Below are 19,830 nucleotides of genomic sequence, written 5' to 3'. Positions count from 1 at the left end.
TTTCTGGTTGAATGGCTACGTAAATAAGCAAAATTGCCGCATTTGGAGTGAAGAGCAACCAGAAGCCGTTCAAGAACTGCCCATGCATCCCGAAAAATGCACTGTTTGGTGTGGTTTGTACGCTGGTGGAATCATTGGACCGTATTTTTTCAAAGATGCTGTTGGACGCAACGTTACGGTGAATGAACACATTTCGAACCGAACACTGATTTTGGTAATAAAATTCAATGATTTGCAAGCGTTGCTCGTTAGTAAGTCTATTCATGATGAAATGTCAAAGCATACTGAGCATCTTTCTCTTTGACACCATGTCTGAAATCCCACGTGATCTGTCAAATACTAATGCATGAAAATGCTAACCTCAAAAAAATCACCCTTTAGCTCCCATATAGACCGAGACGCCGATTTAGGGTCTTAGGCTCATAAAAATCACATTTATTATCCGATTTTACTGAAATTTGGGACAGTATGTTATGTCAAGCCCTTCGACGTCTTTCTACAATTTGGCCCAGATCAGTCCAGATTTGGATATAGCTGTCATATAGACTGATCGGCCGATTTGGGGTCTTAGGGCCATAAAAGTCACATTCATTATCCGATTTTTGTTGAAATGTGAGACAGTGAGTTGTGTTAAGCCCTTCGACATATTTTTACAATTTGGCCCAGATCAGTTCAGAGTTGGATTTAGCTGCCATAGGGACCGGTCTCTCGATTTAAAGTTTTGAGCCTATAAAAGGCATACTCATTGTCCGATTTCGTTGAAATTTGGAACTGGGAGTTGTCTTAGGCTCTTCGACATGTTTTTGCAATTTGGCTGAGTTCAGTTCAGATTTGGATATAGCTGCCGAATAGACCGATTTATCGATTTAAGGTATTGGGCCCATAAAAGCCGCATTTTTTGTCCGCTTTCGCCGGAATTTAGGACAGTGAGTTGTGTTAGGCCAGTCGACATCCTTCTTCAATTTGGCCTTGATCGGTCCAGATTTGGTTATAGCTGTCATAGAGGCCTATTTCCCGATTTAAGGTCTTGGGCCCCCAAAAAGCGCATTTCTTGTCCGATTTTACCGAAATTTGGGACAGTGAGTTGTGTTAGGCTCTTTGACATACTTCTTCAATTTGGCCTCAATCGGTCCAGATGTAGATAAAGCTCCCATATAGACCGGTCGCCTGATTTAAGGTTTTAGGCCCATAAAAGGCGTACTTTTGTCCGATTTCGCTGAAATGTGGACAGTGAGTTGTGTTAGGCTCTTCAACATCCTTCTTCAATTTGGCCCAGATCGGCCCAGATTTGGATATACCTGCCATATAGACCTATATCCCAATTTAAGGCGCATTCATCGTCCGATTTCGCCGCAATTTGGGACAGTGAGTTGTGTTCATCTCTTCGACATCCTTCGTCAATTTGGCCTTGATCGGTCCAAAATTGGATATGGCTGCTATATAGACCGATCTCTCTATTTAATGTTTTGTGCCCATAAAAGGTGCATTTATAGGCCGATGTCGCCGAAATGTGGGACAGTGAGTTGTGTTAGGCACTTCAACATCCTTCTTTAATTTGGCCCATATCGGTCCAGATTTGAATATAGCTGTCATATAGACCGATTTCAAGATTTAAGGTTTTGGGCCCATAAAAGGCGTACTCATTGTCCGATTTTGCCGAAATTTGGGACTGTGAGTTGTGTTAGGCTCCTCAACATGTTTTTGCAATTTGGCACAGATCGGTCTGGATTTGGATATATTTGCCATATAGACCGATCTCTCGATTTAAGCTTTTGGGCTCGTAAAAGGCTCATTTATTGTCGGATGTCGCCGAAATTTGGGTCAGTGAGTTGTGTTAGGGCCTTCGGCATCCTTCTTTAATTTGCCCCGGATCGATCCAGATTTGAATATAGCTGCCATATAGACCGATCTCTCGATTTAAGGTCATGGTCCCATAAAAGACGCATTTACTGTCCGATTTCGCCAAAATTTAGGACAGTGAGTTGTGCAAGGCCCTTCGACACCCTTCTTCAATTTGGTCCATATTGGTTCTGATTTGGATATGCTGCCATATAGACCGTTCTCTCGATTTTAGCTTTTGGTCCCATAAACGCATTTATAATTCGATTTTGCTGAAGTTTGACACAGTGATTTATGATAGGCTTTTCGACATCCGTGTCGCATATGCTTCAGATCGTTCCATATTTGGATATAGCTACCAAAGAGACCAATATTTTGTTCTACAAAATTGAACAATGGCGAATTTGGTCCAAATCGGACCACATTTCGATATAGCTGCTATGGGGGCATAAATAATGCATTTTTCACCGGATTATGACCAAAAGTGGTTTACATATATACCCGGCCCGGCCGAACTTAACACCATTTTACTTGTTTATATACACTTAACAATACTTTAAAATTTTTGAAATATTGGGTTGCCCAAAAAGTAATTGCGGATTTTTTAAAAGAAAGTAAATGCATTTTTAATAAAACTTAGAATGAACTTTAATCAAATATACTTTTTTACACTTTTTTTCTAAAGCAAGCTAAAAGTAACAGCTGATAACTGACAGAAGAAAGAATGCAATTACAGAGTCACAAGCTGTGAAAAAATTTGTCAACGCCGACTATATGAAAAATCCGCAATTACTTTTTGGGCAACCCAATATTTTTAATTTATCCATTTCCAATTTTCGAAACTTTTACACCATCCTCGCATTTCCAAGCGTTTAGGCAAACAAATGTTTGATATCAACTCTCTTAGGAAATGGGTTGTTGCTTGCCACATCTTTTGGGTATGTGGTTGACTTTTTGGCTCCAGTGATTGTGATTTGGTGATCAAACCACCGGTAAGTACTTGTTTTATTGGCAAAATGTTATTTTATGTTTATGAATGCATTCAAAAGAAGCAAAACAAAAAACAAAAAAAAACTCAAATAACCAAAAAAAAAAGATGAAACGAAACAGTTTCTAAAAGTGTGGACTACCGCTGTGATCTCATAAAAAGCATTAATTTTATGGCCACTGCTGATACATTGCTGCTGCTGCTTCTTCCTTGGTTCGAATACTTAACAGATAAATTTGAAATGCTGTTTTATATAATTTGGGGAAGGTAAAAAATATCGCAAAATTTAAATACTAATCGAAAAAGGAAAATAAAACAAATCCGACAATTTAATCAACACAGAGGCAAGAAAATTAAAGAAAAAATTACTTAGAACGAAATTGAATGTAAAAGCTTTCGATACTGCATTTCCTTGTCAGGAATTATATTGTCATATATAGGCGTTAGCGGCTTTCGCGGCTTACAGACTATGGCAATTAGGTTAGGTTAGGTTGAAATGAGGGTGCAGATATTAATCCGTCCCATGTTACTATGGACATACACCTATGCCCGTAATCGGCTTGTTGTTTGCTCTAAAAACTATTTTAAGTTAGGAATTCCGAACTACTTACAAAATCCTTAATTGTTTTCAATACCACTTCCCTAAGTTGGTTCATGTCTGATATTGTGTCAACACCTATGTGCCGGTATCTGTTAGACGCGAAAGCCGGGCAATGACAAAGGAAAGGTTCACCAACGTCTCATCATCTTCCCCGCATGCCCTACACATGCTATCACTTGTCGCACCGATTTTATATAAGCGAGCTCGTAGTCCTATGTGTCCCGTTGTGATACCAAACGCTATACTGAACTCCTTCTTGCTTCCTTTCAGTCCTCTCACGATCTGGATTCCCCCATAGGATATTTGTCGTCCTACCGACCGTTTCGTTGTTTCACAATGTTGCATGCGCATTCGTCGCCCACGCCCTTAACCCGGACTGTGTCGACCAGAAAGGCTTCGGGTTAACCATTCATTTCCTCTTACTCCGTTATGGCCTGGCACCCAAACGATGCGGATTTTGCCATCCTCAGAGAAGGCGTTAATCTCCTTCTTACACTGCAAGACTGTTCGTGACCTTACCGTCTTGGTTGTCATTGCCTTTATGGCAATTTTACTGTCGGTAAAAATGTTCACACTCGATGTCCTCGCGTTAGCACTACACCACTTCACGTATTTCGTGATCGCCCGGATCTCCGCCTGCAGGACCGTATTATGGTCAGGCAGTCTAAAACAGATCTCAGTCCCTGAGTTCTCCGTGTAAACCCCCAGGGCCACTCTATCTTCTAGTTTTGATCCATCCGTGTAACATGATCTTCCATATGGCAATACTAGGGTTCCGTCAATCCAAGACTGTGCCGATGGCAGCAGTGCTTCGCACTCGACTTCAAGTTTCATGTCAGGTATCCGATCGGAAACCTATTCCCTTCCTTCCAGGTTTCCCAGCGTCGCCTCGATTATACCGCCATGGTATGAGCTGCTCCCATCCTCAATCCATTCTCCCATCGCATTCAGTCTCATAGGCGCAGTGGCTGCCTCACACTTAATCTATATGTCAATGGGTCGGATATCTAGAATAGTCTCCAGTGTCCTAGTGGGCGTGGTCCTCATCGCTCCGCCCATGCCAAGACAACATGTTCTCTGAACTGAACTTGTTGTATGGTACTTATGTTGCACTTCTTCAGTTCATCAATCCAATCCACCAAACTAATGAGACGTCAGTAAGTATTGGTCTAATCACGCTCCTGTAGAACGAGTGGACTATCTATGGATTCAGGCCCCATTTTGAGCCTACGGCCTGTCTATATAGTGCCCAATATCTGTGAGCCTTCTCAGTACGCTCCTGAATGTGACACTTCCAATTAAGTTTCCTATCCGAGATCACTTCTAAGTATTTGACCTTCTCAGATATCGAAATCGTTTTGTTGAGGAAACGTGGAACGTCAAATTGGTCCACCTTCGTCTTCCTCGTGAACAGACATGTTTCAGTCTTCTCTGAGTTAACATTCAGACCCCTGGGTCTAGCCCAGTCATATGCCATATGCAAGACCCTTTCGGCCCTTCTGCATAGCTCGTTCGGATCCTTATGGCAATTAGTTGAGGGTACGTTACCACTTTTGAACCAACTTAGAGGCATAGAATGAAGAATTTGCACCGATTTTTATACCCTCCCCCATAGGCTGGGGGGTATACTAATTTCGTCATTCCGTTTGTAACAACTCGCAATATACGTCTGAGACCCCATAAAGATTATATATTCCTGATCGTCATGATATTTAAAGCCGATCTAGCAGTGTCCGTCCGACCGTCTGTCCGACCGTCTGTCCGACCGTCTGTCCGACCGTCTGTCCGACCGTCTGTCCGACCGTCTGTTCGTCCGTCTGTCCGTCTGTCTGTCCGTCCGTCTGTCGAAAGCACGCTAACTTTCGAAGGAGTAAAGCTAGGCGCTTGAAATTTTGCACGCATACTTCCTATTAGTGTAGGTCGATTGAGATTGTAAATGGGCCAAATCGGTACATGTTTTGATATACCTGTCATATAAACCGATCTTGGGTCTTGACTTCTTGAGCCGCTAGAGGGCGCAATTCTTATCCGATTTGGCTGAAGTTTTGCATGTAATGTTCTGGTGTGATTTCCAACAAAGGTGCCAAGTGTAGTCTTTATCAGTTCATAACCTGATATAGCCGCCATATAAACCGATCTACCGAATAGACTTCTTGAGCCTATAGAGGGCGCAATTCTTACCCGATTTCGCCGAAATTTTACATGAAGTGTTTTATTTTGACTTCCAAGAACTTTTTTTAACTATGGTCTAAATCAGTCTATATCCTGATATAGCCGTCATGTAAACCGATCTCCCGATTTGATTTCTTGGGCTTCTAGAGGACGAAATTCTTATCCAATATGGTAGAAATTTGGCATATGTAGTTTTGGAATGACTTTCAACAACGGTTCTAAGTATGGTCTAAATCGGTATATAACCTGATATACCGATATGCCATATAAACCGATCTCCCAGATTGACTTTTTGAGCTTCTGGAAAGCGCAATTTTTACTCGATTTGCCTGAAATTTTGGAGGTGGTGTTTTTCTATCCTTGGTTTTCGAAAAAGTCATTTAAAGGACTTGTTACTTGCTCCTGATTTGACATTAATTAAGGGTTGAAAAATGTCCTGATTTGATATTAATTTAAGGATGAGGCGTGATAAGTGTACAAAAGTTTATTCTAAGCTTACTTTATATTAGTGTTTAATCCTACTACCTACCTATTATTCCAATTAAAAACCCATGACGTAGATAGCTCTTAAAAGCAGTTCCCCACAACAATTTCTCTGCACTCATATCAATATGGCCCTGCATATTCTTTACAAAACCACACACAATGTCAATATCAAAACCACAAAAATTTACGTGAGTTAAACTCCAATAATGTATCGATCAATGTTTCATGTCGAAAAAATATCTCAGAAATTAAATCATTTGAAATAATTACCATTCAATTGGGAGTTAAGCAACTATGGAATTGCCCCAAATTACTCATCACTCATCGTAACGGATTGACAATATCGAGGCGTTTGCACGTACCATTCATATTTGAATTTAATCATGATTTATTGTTAACACAATTGCCAAGGCACACGCATACACCGACATACTGACATATTTTCCCCCCTCCCCCCAAAACGAAAACTGACGAGAAAGATACACAAAAACCAAAACGAGGAGAGATGGAAAAAAAATCAAATGAAACATCGGCATCACGTTTGGCTCAACAACTCATTTATTGCCATAAGTATTGCTAATTTACGGTTGTTTTCTTACACTCTGTGTAAAAATAAATATTCCAAAAAATAAAACCGCAATCGGGCAACGGAAATGCCAAAGATGTTAAACACATTCGCAAAGCGCACATTGCTTTTGGAATATTTTTTATTTTCAATTTTTGTGTTTAATTGCTGCCAAAAGCTTTTATAAAATAAGTGGTTTTTTTCTAAAATTGCAAGGTTCAAAAAATGGACAAATACATTCAAATGGTGTACAATGAGAGAAAATCCAAACAAAGAAATTTCCTACGAACACGCTATTAAGTATCAAAGGTAAACTTTGAAATCAATTGGGCCGTATGAAGTTTGACCGCAGAAAATTACATCCCAAATTTAAAATGAAAATATGCCCCAAACAGGTTATGGATAATTGTAGCAAAACTTTGGGTCCCCGTGTTGGCGCCATTATAGTGGGCTACCAACAATTAGGACCCAAATGGGAAATTACAAAAGACCCCCAATTTGGGGAGTTTTTCATTATGAAAGATGACTCAAATATAAATGCACCCCAAAGTGTCCACAAATACATGCAACTAATCGAACCGGGCCCGCTCCTTCTTTAACTCTCTAATATCATTTTAGGGTGGGGACACTTCGCCCTGAATGGGGATATCAAATTCATGCCATTGTAGCCTATGACGCTGAACGCGTTCGAATCCTGGCGAGAACATCAGACAAAGCGGAGTTTATCCCCTCTCTATGTTGGCGACATTTGCGAGGTATAATGCCATGAGCACTGCGGGACGCCGTTCGGACTCGGCCATAAAAAAGCCCCTTATCATTGAGTTTAAACTTGAATCGGAAAGCACTCATTGATGTGTGTGAATTTGCCCCTTCTCGATTCCTGGTGGTACTGTTCTTCCTTAGGGTAATGTTCTCATTAGGGGACGGATGGCACCTCAGACATTTCGACTCAAATATGGATATCAAATTCGTTCTTTATTCCCATCGGAAGTTAACTTCAGTTTAGAGACACTTGGCTCCAAAATTGGATATCAAATTCGTTTTCCACCCCCAGTACCTTGAATTTGAGTCCCATATTGTCATAATGAGTCAAATAACCCATTTGACGTATCGTTAGGAGGAAAAGCGCCACCTAGACTTGAACGCAAATTTTAATGTTATATTCGTAATCTACTCCCTAATACCTTTCATTTGAGTTCCATATTAACATGAACTTTGAACATATTTGCTTAGAGGAGTTTTGTAGTTGGGGGGCCCGCTGGGTACTTGGACCCAAATTTTACTACCATATTCGTTTTCATGTCTCCAATATCGTTCATTTGATATCCTTATTGTGCCCATCGGACCACTTTCGGATATGGTTGGCGTTTTTGGGGTTTGGGGGGGGGGTCCGCCTCCACCCGATATCTAAAAATTATATAGCCTATGTTTCTTTCTAGAGAAACGTTCACAATCTATGAAAATTTTAAGACTATCGCTTCAGCCAAGTATTATATAGCCATAATGGGTCTAATGGCGTTTTTGAGGGTTGGCGTGACCCCCAATACTTCGATCTGATTTTGTATGCCTAATGGCGTTTTTGAGGGTCGGCTTGACCCCCTATACTTCGATCTGATTTTGTACGCCAGATTCGAAATCTATTCCGAATACCTTTCATTTGAGCCCCATATTGAAATTAACATGCAATATGTCGATCCAATATCGAATATGTCTGTCCAATATCCAATATGTATGTTTGGGGGAGTTTTGGGGTTGGGGCGGCCCGATGGGTACTACTCTTCAATACCTTTCATTTGATAACTATATTGTCCCGATCGGTCCACTTTTGAGTTTGGGTTGTGTTTTTGGCATAAGGGGGAGGGTCCGTCCCCCTTCCGATACCGAATAATTGTATAGCCTATGTTTGCTTCCAGACCAACCTACACAATATGCGAAAATTTCGAGAAAGCCGGTTCTGCTGTTTTTCAGTTTATGCGGAACAAATAACCCGAGTCCCATATATCCGTGATTGGCTAATTTGCCCATTTTGGGCGTTTTTGTGGAGGTGGGATGACTAGATTCGTTATCTACTCCCGCATACTTTTGGGTAGTACATTTACATACCCAAATTGTCTTTATCGGTCGACTTTTGATTTTGGGTGGTGTTTTTGGGGTAACGGTGGAAAGTCCGCCCCCTTCCGTTAGCAATAAATTATAAAGTCTATTCCTACTTTCTGAACATATTCGTAATCTACTGCCGAATACCTTTCATTTGAGTCCCATATTGTCATTGATCGTCAAATTAACCTATTTTAAGGGGTTTTGGTCCCGGGGCGGCCCCCAGGTACTTAGACCCAACTTTTATTGAAATTCATGAAATTCGTACTCTACTTTTGAATACCTTTTAATTGAATTTCCTATTGTCCCGATTGGTCCACTTTTATTTTTGGGTAGTACTTTTGTGGTAAGGGGGAGAGTCCGCCCCCCTTTGGGATGTAATCTTACAAATATCTAGCCGAACCGGGCCCGCACCGCTGCGACTCTTTTACTTTGTGTGGAACAAAATTATCCTTTGAGACCGATATTCTCATGATGTACGATTTAGGAGTGTGGGTTTTGGGGGTGAAGTGGTCCCCTCGATTCTTAGCCCTAAAAAAATTTCAGCATCGTGCTCTTCTCTCAAATACAGTTTATTTAAACCCCATATGTGGGTAATATTTCCAAGCCCATGGGCTTATGTTCTTGTTCGCGTACTCAAATATGCGTATTAGTTTGTGTGCATTTGCCCGCCTCTGGTTTAACGGGAGTCTATGGGATGAGGCGTCTCCCAAACACTTGTCCCCAAAATTAGTTATCAAATTCGCTTTCTAATATCAAATAACTTTCATTTGAGCCACATATAGCCATGGTCAGTATATTTTTACTTTTTGGGGGGTGTTTTGGGGAAGGGGTGGTGCCCAAAAATATATAAATTTAGATATCAGATTCGTATTATGCTCCCAAATACCCCATAGTACGATGGTCATTGCTGTTTGTGATGTATTTTGGGGAAGAGGTAGACCATAGAAAATTGGTCCTGAAAATGGGTTTCAATTTCAATCAAAGAGGTTAGCATGTCCGCCTATGACGCTGAACGCCTGGGGTCGAATCCTGGCGAGACCATCAGAAAAATATTTTCAAGGGTGGTTTTCCTCTCCTAATGCTGACAACATTTGTGAGGTACTGTGCCATGTATAACTCTACTCCAAAGAGATGTCGCACAGGGGCACGCCATTCGGATTCGGCTTTAAAAATGAGGCCCCTTATCATTGAGCTTAAAACTTGAATAGGACTTTTTTCCCCTGTTCCTTAGTGGAATGTTCATGGGCAAAATTTGCATTTGCAATTCCCAATTTCATTTCATTTGAGCACCACATTGATATGGTCGGTAAATATGCCCGCTTGGGGGGGGGGTGTTTTGGGGAAGGAGCGGTGCCCCAAATTTTTACATCAGATTTGTTTTATGCTCCCAAATACCTTTTTTTGTGCCCCATAGTGCGATGGCCAGTATATAACTGCTGTTTGTGGGGTGTTTTGGGTAGGGTCTACCTCCCCTTAGAAAATTGGTGCTGAAAGTGCGCATCAATTTCATGATCTTCTGCCCAATACCTTTTATTTTAGCCCCACATTGATATGGTTGGTCAATATGTCCGAATTAGAGTGTTTTGGGGAGTAGGGTGGTCCCCTAAAAACTTAACCCTGAAAATATATCAGCATCGTGCTCTACTCTCAAATACCATTTATTTAAACCCCATATTGCCATTGGCCTCAAAACTGGATATCAAAAGTCGTTTTCTAATCTCAAATACCTTTCGTTTAAACCCCTTATTACAAAAGTCAGCAAATATGTCCGGGCCCTAACCTACCAATATCGAGCTCCACTCACTTTAAGACCCAAATTGTCATGGTGAGCAAATACTTCCCATTTGAGGGTTGTTATAGGGGGTGGGACGTCCCCTAAACCGTTGGCCCCGAATGTTCATATCAGATTCATGGTCTACTCCCATATTCCCATAGTCGCCAAACATGACCGATTTGGGCGGTGTTTAGGGGAATGGGCCGGCCGTTCAGTGACTTGGCTTTGAAAATATATATCAGATTCGTGTTCTACTCTTTGAAAATATATATCAGATTCGTGTTCTACTCTAAAATACCTCGAGTTGTGCTCTATATTGCAATGGTCAGCAAATACATCCTATTTGGGTGGTGTTATGGGGATGTGATGGCCCCATATACACTATATACACTCTTATCAGATTCGTGCTTTACTGCCAAAGACTTTTAATTTAAGCCCCATATTGCTATGGTCGCAAATATGTCCCCTTTGGGGGGTGTTTTTGGTCCCACATATTGATATCAGTTTCATATTTTACACTCAAATACCTTTTATTAAATAAATAAATAAGTCCTGTTGGGGGAGTGTTTTTGGGAGGGGGTGAACTACCAGAAACATGGTCCCACATTTGGATATCTAGTTCGTATTATAATCGTAAATCTCTTTAATTTGAGTTCCATACTGCCATGGTCGGAAAATATGTCCGATTTAGCGATGTTTTGGAGAGACTATCCCACCGTTTTATTTAGCTAATGGAATATTAGATGAATTTTTTTTGCTGTTAGCCAACACGCAGGGGATGTCCCCTATGAATGTAGTGCATTGTGTTGGCAAGAGGAAATTAGGAATTGGAAGGGGGGGGGGGGGGGGGGATGTCAAAGTGGTTGGGAAAAACATTTACCGGAAGTGGATTCCACATACGAACGGTTTGGGCGAAAAAAGAATTCTCTCTATAATCCATTATGCGGTCCGCCGGCCAATTAATTGCAAACGGCTATGAGTTCCAGGAATGTCTAGTATCCCTGACATACATCCTTACATCAGGAATAAGAAGACGAATATCAGACGAACACACACCATGAAAGTACCGATAGAACAGGGTCAAACAACCCACATTGCGACGATGATGAAGGGAGGCAATAGAGTTGGATAACCCCACTGTCCCCAATCAACGCCATCGCTTTCCTCTGTACACGGTCCAGTAGTTGCAGGGATGATTTTGAAGCTCCAGCCCGTACGTGTGAGTTGTACACCATTTTCGGCCTTATGAAAGTGGTGTAGATGTTAAGAAGACGGAGTGAAGTAATTCTTATACCGTTTAAGGAAGCCTAAACACTTGAATGCTTCTTTCGACACTTCGAATACATGTTTAGCCCAACGGACATCACTTTGCATTTTCATGCCCAGAACATCAAGCGCTCAATACCCATACCGTTGATAGACAAAGATGATCGTAATGAATCAGCGAATCGTTTGTATGACAATAAGCAGCACTGAGTCTTCCGTGCATTAAAATCTATTCGATTCATTCGACCCCACTCAGAAATGGCCAGCAAATCCTGGCAGAGTGTATCGTCCATAACCCGCCACTTGTCCTTAATCTCTCGACGACTCGGTCGAATGGTCGAATGAGTACGAATGACAGAGATTACAGTCATCCGCAAATGAGTAGATCGGGTTCGATGTCTGACCCAACAGATCGTTGATGAAAATCAGAAAAAGAGAAGGAGAAAGAACAAAGTCCTGGGGTACACCTGCGGTCAATTTTTGCTCATTGGATGAGAATCCATCGATAACGACTCGAACGAATTGTTAGAAAGTTTTTCATCCGAAGACGAGGATGCGATTTTTACTGTATTATTTGGTTGTAATGACAACATCTAAACATATGAAAATGTTCGATTGAAAATGCAAAAAGTGTACGACCATGAGAGGATTGGAGCGACATTTGCAAAATGTTGTCTCCTATAAGTGTAACATTTTTTCAGAATCGAAATCACCATAAGATATCTGCACAAAAATATCTAATCGGCAAGACCAAATCTCACCGTCGATGGACCCATTAGTGACTAAAATTGTTCATAAACAGTTTGGCAATATTTTTCCCCATTTCACCATGAACCATGAACATCAGAAAAATGTTCACCGCTGGTTAACCCCTTACTTAAGCTGTCAACACATTTGTGAGGTATTCTGCCATGTTAAAACGGTTTTGCTCTGCGACTCGCCGTTCGGGTTCGCCATAAAAAAGTAAGCGCCATTTTATGCCTTTACTTCAGGTTAAACTTTAATCTGACTGCACGCATTGATATGAGAGAAGTACCCCCTGTTCATGGAAAATGTTCACGGTAAGTGTGGTTCAAATCAAAGTATAACCTGATATAGCACCTGTATAAACCGATCTCCCGATTTGACATCTTCAGCCCTTGAAAGCCTTAATTTTTGCCCAATTTGGCTTGCAAGTTTCGTTTTGCTATGGTAAATACTATATAACCTGAAGAAAATTTGCCCACGTTCATTACATTAAGGAACCTGGGCAAACTTTTCACATATCAATGATGGATATAAGGGACCTCTTTTTTATAGCCGAGTCCGAACGGCGTGCCGCAATGCGACACTTCCATGTGGAGAAGTTTTTGCATGGCTGTCATACCAAATTATACAGTACGTCCCAAATGTCGCCACCATTAGGAGGGGATAACCACAGCTAAAAATTTTCATGAAGTTCTCGCCAGGATCCGAACCCAGGCGTTCAGCGTCATATGCGGACCTTTGCGCTACGGTGGCGTCCAATATATATATATAACCCGATATAGCTTCCATGTTAACTGATCTTCACTGCCCAAGGCTACTAGCCAAATAATTTTTGATCTCTCATATTAAAAACCCAGGAGGACCACCAGTCATCTGAAGGGTCAAAATGAAAACACAAAGTCAACAATAGTTAAAGGCTAAAATTGGCCCGTAAGCCAAAAGTCAAAAGCCTTAAGGATGACCATAAAATCAGGTGCTCATTATCCTTTAACACGTTCAACACAATGCAAAAAATGAACGACCACGATAATGTTGCTGGCATAAATTTGTCGAGCTATTGTTGAGGGCATAAAAGTTCGCTTCCTTTCATTGCAACACATCAGGTCGTATAAATGAAAAGTGGCTTCTAAACCGTGACTTCCTTTGCGTAAGGGCTTCAAAAAGAATGCCGTAAATTGTATGAGAATAAAGGCGCAAAGCTCTATGGTGTTTTGGGGGCATATTTTTGTTTGAGTTTCCTTGGTACCATTTTTTCTGTTTTTGCAAATAAGCCTTGCGAAAGGCTGCATGGCTTCAAATATGTGTGCGTGTGTGTGTGTGTGTTAAGGCAAAATACAAATGAGTCTGGTACATCAAGAGAACAGAATTGAGGATAACAAAAGGCCATCTTCCGCCATATTATTAACTTATTTATAACAATAACAAGATACAGCACAAGTCACAGCCCCCATTCAGCGCAAACTATACAAGCAACACGTACGTGTTATAAATGGTATGTTTACGTATGGCAGGCCATATGAATTCAGTTGCCCTACTGCAATCTTCTGCAGATCCATGATGGAAGGAATCTGTGCGAAGATTTTGTGGCGGGCGGCCAACATACTAAGCCAAGCAGTGTTTCCCACAGCCATTAAACTGAGAGTAGGCCCAAAGAAAACGCAGCAATATAACGCCGCACTACCATATTATCAGCTTCAATTTTGTTCATCACCATGGCTCAAGTTTTCGAATGCAGCAGGTTAACAAACTTCCCCTAGTAAAACTGCAACAAGATGAGTGGCAACATTACGCGGCAGCCGCAAACGGTAATGCCGGGTAATAATAATAAAAAAGTTAAAGCCCTATTTTTGACAGAACGTATTCCTCTGTGCGAAACGTGGACGTTCCGTTTTGTTGGCAAAATTTCATTTTTATTATGTCCGAGCGCATGCGCCGCCGCTGATGCCACACAGCTTTTGCCGACTGGCCCTGAGAATGAATCCCATCGCATTGCAAACTGTGTACAAGCTGGTACTGTTGCCCATTGGTGTCGATGTGTAGACTTTTGATTCGGATTTAGCAGCCAAGTTGGCTTAATTCGGCTTCATCAATCACTGCTTTTTATGGAGATGAAACAGCTAAAAATACACACACACACACACACGCATTTGGAGAGACCCGAAATGTTTGAGTGACGGAGTGACTGAATGCGCCATGCTAGTGATGGTTTGTTTTTTTTGAAATAGCATGGCACAGTGTTTGTTAAGAGCAGCACGTTGTATTATTCGTTTTCTTGCCTAAAAAGGGCAATTTGTTTTGAAAAAACAAAAATTGCGAAAATTTAAACAAAATTTTATTTTTATGGAAAACTAACGGGCCCGATGAAGTTCTCCCCAAAGAGATGTCGCACTGCGCCTTACCTTTCAGACTCGGCTATAGCAAGGAGGCTCCTTGTCATTAAGCTTAAACTTAAATCGGACAGCTCTCATTTATGTGTGCGAAGTTTGCCCCTGTTCCTTGGTGAAATGTTCATGGACAATTTTGAGTACTAACGGGCCTGTAATTCTTCGTTACTTACTCGAAAATTTTTTCACAAATAATTTTTTTCTAGCCCCACCATAGCATAGGGGTAAACTAATGTAAACTAATTTCGTCATTCCGTTTGTAACACATCGATATATTGATCGGAAACCCTACATGTATATAAGGGGTGATTTTTAAGGAAAAGGGGTGAGGAAAGTTTTTCAAAAAAAAAAAAAAAAAAACAAAAAAAAAAAAAAAAAAAAAAAAAAAAAAAAAAAAAAAAAAAAAACATAAAATTCAGAAAAATGCATAAAATTTTTGTTTCAATCGATACTACGGCTCATATAAATTAATAGTTGAAGACTATCTCATGCAAATGTTGACCATGATTACGCCTCAAATGGTCCATTCGCTTAGTCCAATTTAGGCATACTCTTTCCAACATTTCGGCCGGTATCTCACGAATAAATGCTAAAATATTGTCTTCCAATGCGTCAAATGAAGCGGGCTTGTCTGTATGAACATGAGCTATAACATAGCCTTGCAAAAAATTGTCTAAAAGCGTTAAAGGCGGCCCGAACGAGAAAAAAAAAATATTCAGCAAACTCGCCTTTCAATAAGTCCATAGTTCCGCGTGCTGGGTGGCATGTGACACTGTCATGTTGAAACCAAATGTCGTGCTAGTCAAGCTCTAGCATTTTGGGCAAAAAAAAAGTTGGAATTCATCTCACGATAGCGCTCACCATTCACAGTTACGTTACGATTCGCATCATCTTTGAAGAAGTACGGTCCAATGATGCCACCAGCCCATAAACCGCACCAAACTGTAACTATTTATGGATGCATTGGAAGCTCTTGTAATGCTTCTGGCTGATCTTAACTCCAAAATCGACAATTCTGCTTACTTACGTACCCATTGAGCCAAAAATGAGCTTCTTTGCTTAATGGAAGAAGCGCGGGGTAAATTTTCTTAACAGAGCACGCATTTTAGTAATAAAATTCAATAATTTGCAAGTGTTGTACGTTTGTAAGACGATTCATGATTTAATTATAGACCAAAATGAAAATGTTTGACAGTGAAACAAAACACGAAACACGCGCCCGCGAGCTGTTTAAAACAGTGTTGCCAAAAAGATAATAGCTAAAAAATCACCCTTTATATTCTCGATCGCCGTGACATTTTGAGTATAATTAGCTCTGGCAGTTCATCCGTCTTTCCATCGAAAGCACGCTAACTTTCGAAGGAATACAGCTAGACGCTTAAAATTTTGCACGAGTGCTTCCTATTAGTGTGAGTCGGCTAGGATTGTAAATGGTCAATTGTAAACGGTCAATGTTTTGATAAAGGTGCCGTATAAACCAATCCTGGATCTTGACTTCGTGAGCCTCTGAAGAGCGGAATTATTATCCGATTCGGCTGAAATTTTGCACCAGATGATTTATTTTGACTTTCAACAAATTTGGTAAGAATGGTCTAAGTCACACCATAATCTGATATAGCTCCCATATAAACCGATCTCAGATCATGACTTCTTGAGCCTCTAGTGGGCGCAATTATTATCCGATTTGGCTGAACTTTGGTATGCAGTATTAGAAGTTAAAACAACTTCTAATAACTGCGCCAAGTAGGGGTTAAATCGATTCATAACCTAATATAGGTCCCATATAAACCGATCTCGGTTCCTGATTACTATCCGATTGAGGTGAAATTTTGAAGTGAAGTGTTTTGGTTTAACCATCAAATACATGGTCCCACATTTGGATACCAGATTTGTATTCTACTCCCAAATACCTTTACCTTGAGCCCTATATTACAATGGTCAATAAAACTTGTAGACCCCCAGAAAATTTGTCGTGCTCTACTCCCCAATACTTTTAATTTGAGGCCCAAATTGACCTGGTCGGTAAATATGTCCGAGTTAGGTGTGTTTTGGGGAGTGGGGTTATCCCACGATCACTTTGCTCTGAAAATAAATCAGCATCCTGCTCTACTCTCAATATCATTTATTTGAACCCCATATTGTCATTGGCCATTCAGTGACTTTCTCAGAAAATATATATCAGATTCCTACTCCAAATTACCTCTCACTTGAGCCCCATATTGCAATGGTCAGCATATACTTCCTATTTGGGTGGATATGTGGGGTACTTCCAAAGACCTTTCATTTGAGCCCCATATTGCAATGTTCGTAAATTTGTGCTCTTTGGGGGTTGTTTTTGGGGAGGGGCGACCCCCAAAACACTTGGTTCCACATTTGGATATCATTTTCGTATTCTACACTCAAATACCTTCTATTCGAGCCACATATTGCGATGGTCAGTAAATAAGTTCTGTTTTGGGGGTGTTTTTAGGGATGTCAGATTTTTAATATCAGATTTGTATTCAACTCGTAAATACCTTTCAGTTGAGTCCCATATTGCCATGGTCGATAAATATGTCCGATTTAAGGGTGTTTTGGGGGTTGGGGAAGTCCCCCAAACATTTCGTCCCAAATTTGGGTATCAGATTCGTATTCTACTCTTAAATACCTTGAATTTGAGTCTCATGTTGTCGTGATTAGTTTATATATATATTTGGTTGGTTTTGGGGTGGGGCGTTCCCCCTAGATACCCCATCAGAAATTAGGATACCAAATTTTTGCTTTTAGATTACTTTAAGAGAGTACACAAAATTTCGATTTATCGCACCAACCATCTCCGAGATCTGGAGTTTCAGATAATATGGGTAAGGGGGAGGATACGCCCCCTTTGAATATCAACAAATTTAGTACCCTATTTTCACTACGGGATCATCATGCACCATCTGTGAAAATTTCAAGAAAATCGCTTCTGCCGTTTTTGAGTCTATACAGAACAGACAAACGAACAAACAAACAAATAAACAAACATAAACTGACTTTTATACCCATCACCGAAGGATGGGGGCATATTCATTTTGTCATTCCGTTTGCAACACATCGAACTATCCATTACCGACCCTATAGAGTATATATATTCTTGATCAGCGTAAAAATCTAAGACGATCTAGACATGTCCGTCCGTCTGTCTGTTGAAATCACGCTACTGTCTTCAAAAATAGAGATATTGGGCTGCAACTTTGCACAGATTCTTTTTTTGTCCATAAGCAGGTTAAGTTCAAAGATGGGCTATATCGGACTATATCTTGATATAGCCCCCATATAGACCGATCCTCCGATTTAGGGTCTTAGGCCCATAAAAGCCACATTTATTATCCGATTTTGCTGAAATTTGGGATAGTGAGTTGTGTAAGGCCTTCCGACATCCTTCGTCAATATGGCTCAGATCGGTTCAGATTTGGATATAGCTGCCATATAGACCGATCCTCCGATTTAGGGTCTTAGGCCCATAAAAGCCACATTTGTTATCCGATTTTGCTGAAATTTGGGACAGTGAGTTGTGTTAGGCCTTTCGATATCCTTCGTCAATTTGGCTCAGATCGGTTCACATTTGGATATAGCTGTCATATAGACCGATCCTCCGATTTAGGATCTTAGGCCCATTAAAGTCACATTTATTATCCGATTTTGCATGGCACAGATCGGTCAAGATTTGGATATAGCTGCCATATAGACCGATATCTCGATTTAAAGTCTTGGCCCCAAAAAATACGCATTTATAATCCGATTTAACTGAAATTTGACACATTGACTTATGTTAGGCTTTTCGACATCCATATTGAATATGGTTCAGATCGGTTTATTTTTAGATATAGCTACTAAAAGAGCAATATTTTGTTATACACAATTGATCAGTGACTTGTACTTATTAGTATTTGGTCCAAATCGGATCAAGTTTCGATATAACTGCTTTGGGACATAAGGTATGCAATTTTCACTGGATTTTGATGAAAGGTGGTTTACATATATACCCGAGGTGGTGGGTATCCAAAGTTCGGCCCGGCCGAACTTAACGCCTTTTTACTTGTTTTATGTAAGTTGGGTAAACACCCGGGTATATACCCAATTAACCGGGTAAATACCTTTTGGGTATTTACCCATCACCCATCTCTACAAATAGCATGACAATTCTTATCCATTATCCTTGGTTTGCTTATAAAGAGATATGGGCCAAAAAAAACTTGACAAATGCGGTCCATGATGGAGGGTACAGAAGATTAGGCCCGGCTGTACACAGCGGGTTTTTGCTTGTTTTAGATATTGCAAAGTGTGAAAGTGTAAGAAATGTATGTCTGTTCGGGAAGTCTTTGAGATGTAACTATCGTCACTGCACAAGGTCCAACATTGCAACTCAAACTCGCTCAGAACATCGAAATATCTTTCGTTTATGATCCATATCATACTGACCAGTTAACAAAGTCTATTCCAGACATCATACCCCGAATTTTGATATCTAATGTGTAGTCTTAACCCAAAAGGAGGCCACAGTGGTGTGTGGATTGACATCTGCACTATAATGCTGAACTCGTAGGTACGTTTTCTAACAAGAATTTCAGAAGCAAAAATTCAACAAAACACTGTACCCTTGCTTCAGATTATAGCCAACATATTCATAATGACTAAGTGAATGAATGGCGAGTGAATTTAGCTGTGTTTAGGGTTTCTGTCTCTTATGCGCCAAAACTCTACTCCTGTCTGGCTATATGGCATCTTTGTAGCCAATTCTTGTTTCTTTTTGGGTTATTGAGCCTTTTTTTTCGCTCTCGCTGGTTTGCGATGTGAATGCATAATATGGCCAATACGTTTTTTTCCATATTCTTTAGCGGAATGGTCTTAAATTGATAGCCTTTATTAGCAAACATTAAACCGATA

At 40.5% G+C, this 19,830-nt stretch overlaps 1 protein-coding gene across 1 annotated transcript in view; it reads right to left on the bottom strand.

The window, feature by feature from the left end:
- The window catches only part of LOC106081977 (uncharacterized), a 433,937-nt gene that overhangs the window by 206,535 nt on the left and 207,572 nt on the right, over nucleotides 1–19,830 (bottom strand). The window lies entirely within an intron of this gene.

Source organism: Stomoxys calcitrans, chromosome 4, assembly GCF_963082655.1.
Source record: "Stomoxys calcitrans chromosome 4, idStoCalc2.1, whole genome shotgun sequence".
Classification (NCBI taxonomy): Eukaryota; Metazoa; Arthropoda; class Insecta; order Diptera; family Muscidae; genus Stomoxys; species Stomoxys calcitrans.
Note: the sequence above shows the minus strand (reverse complement) of the source record. Positions and strands in the feature narration are given on the sequence as shown.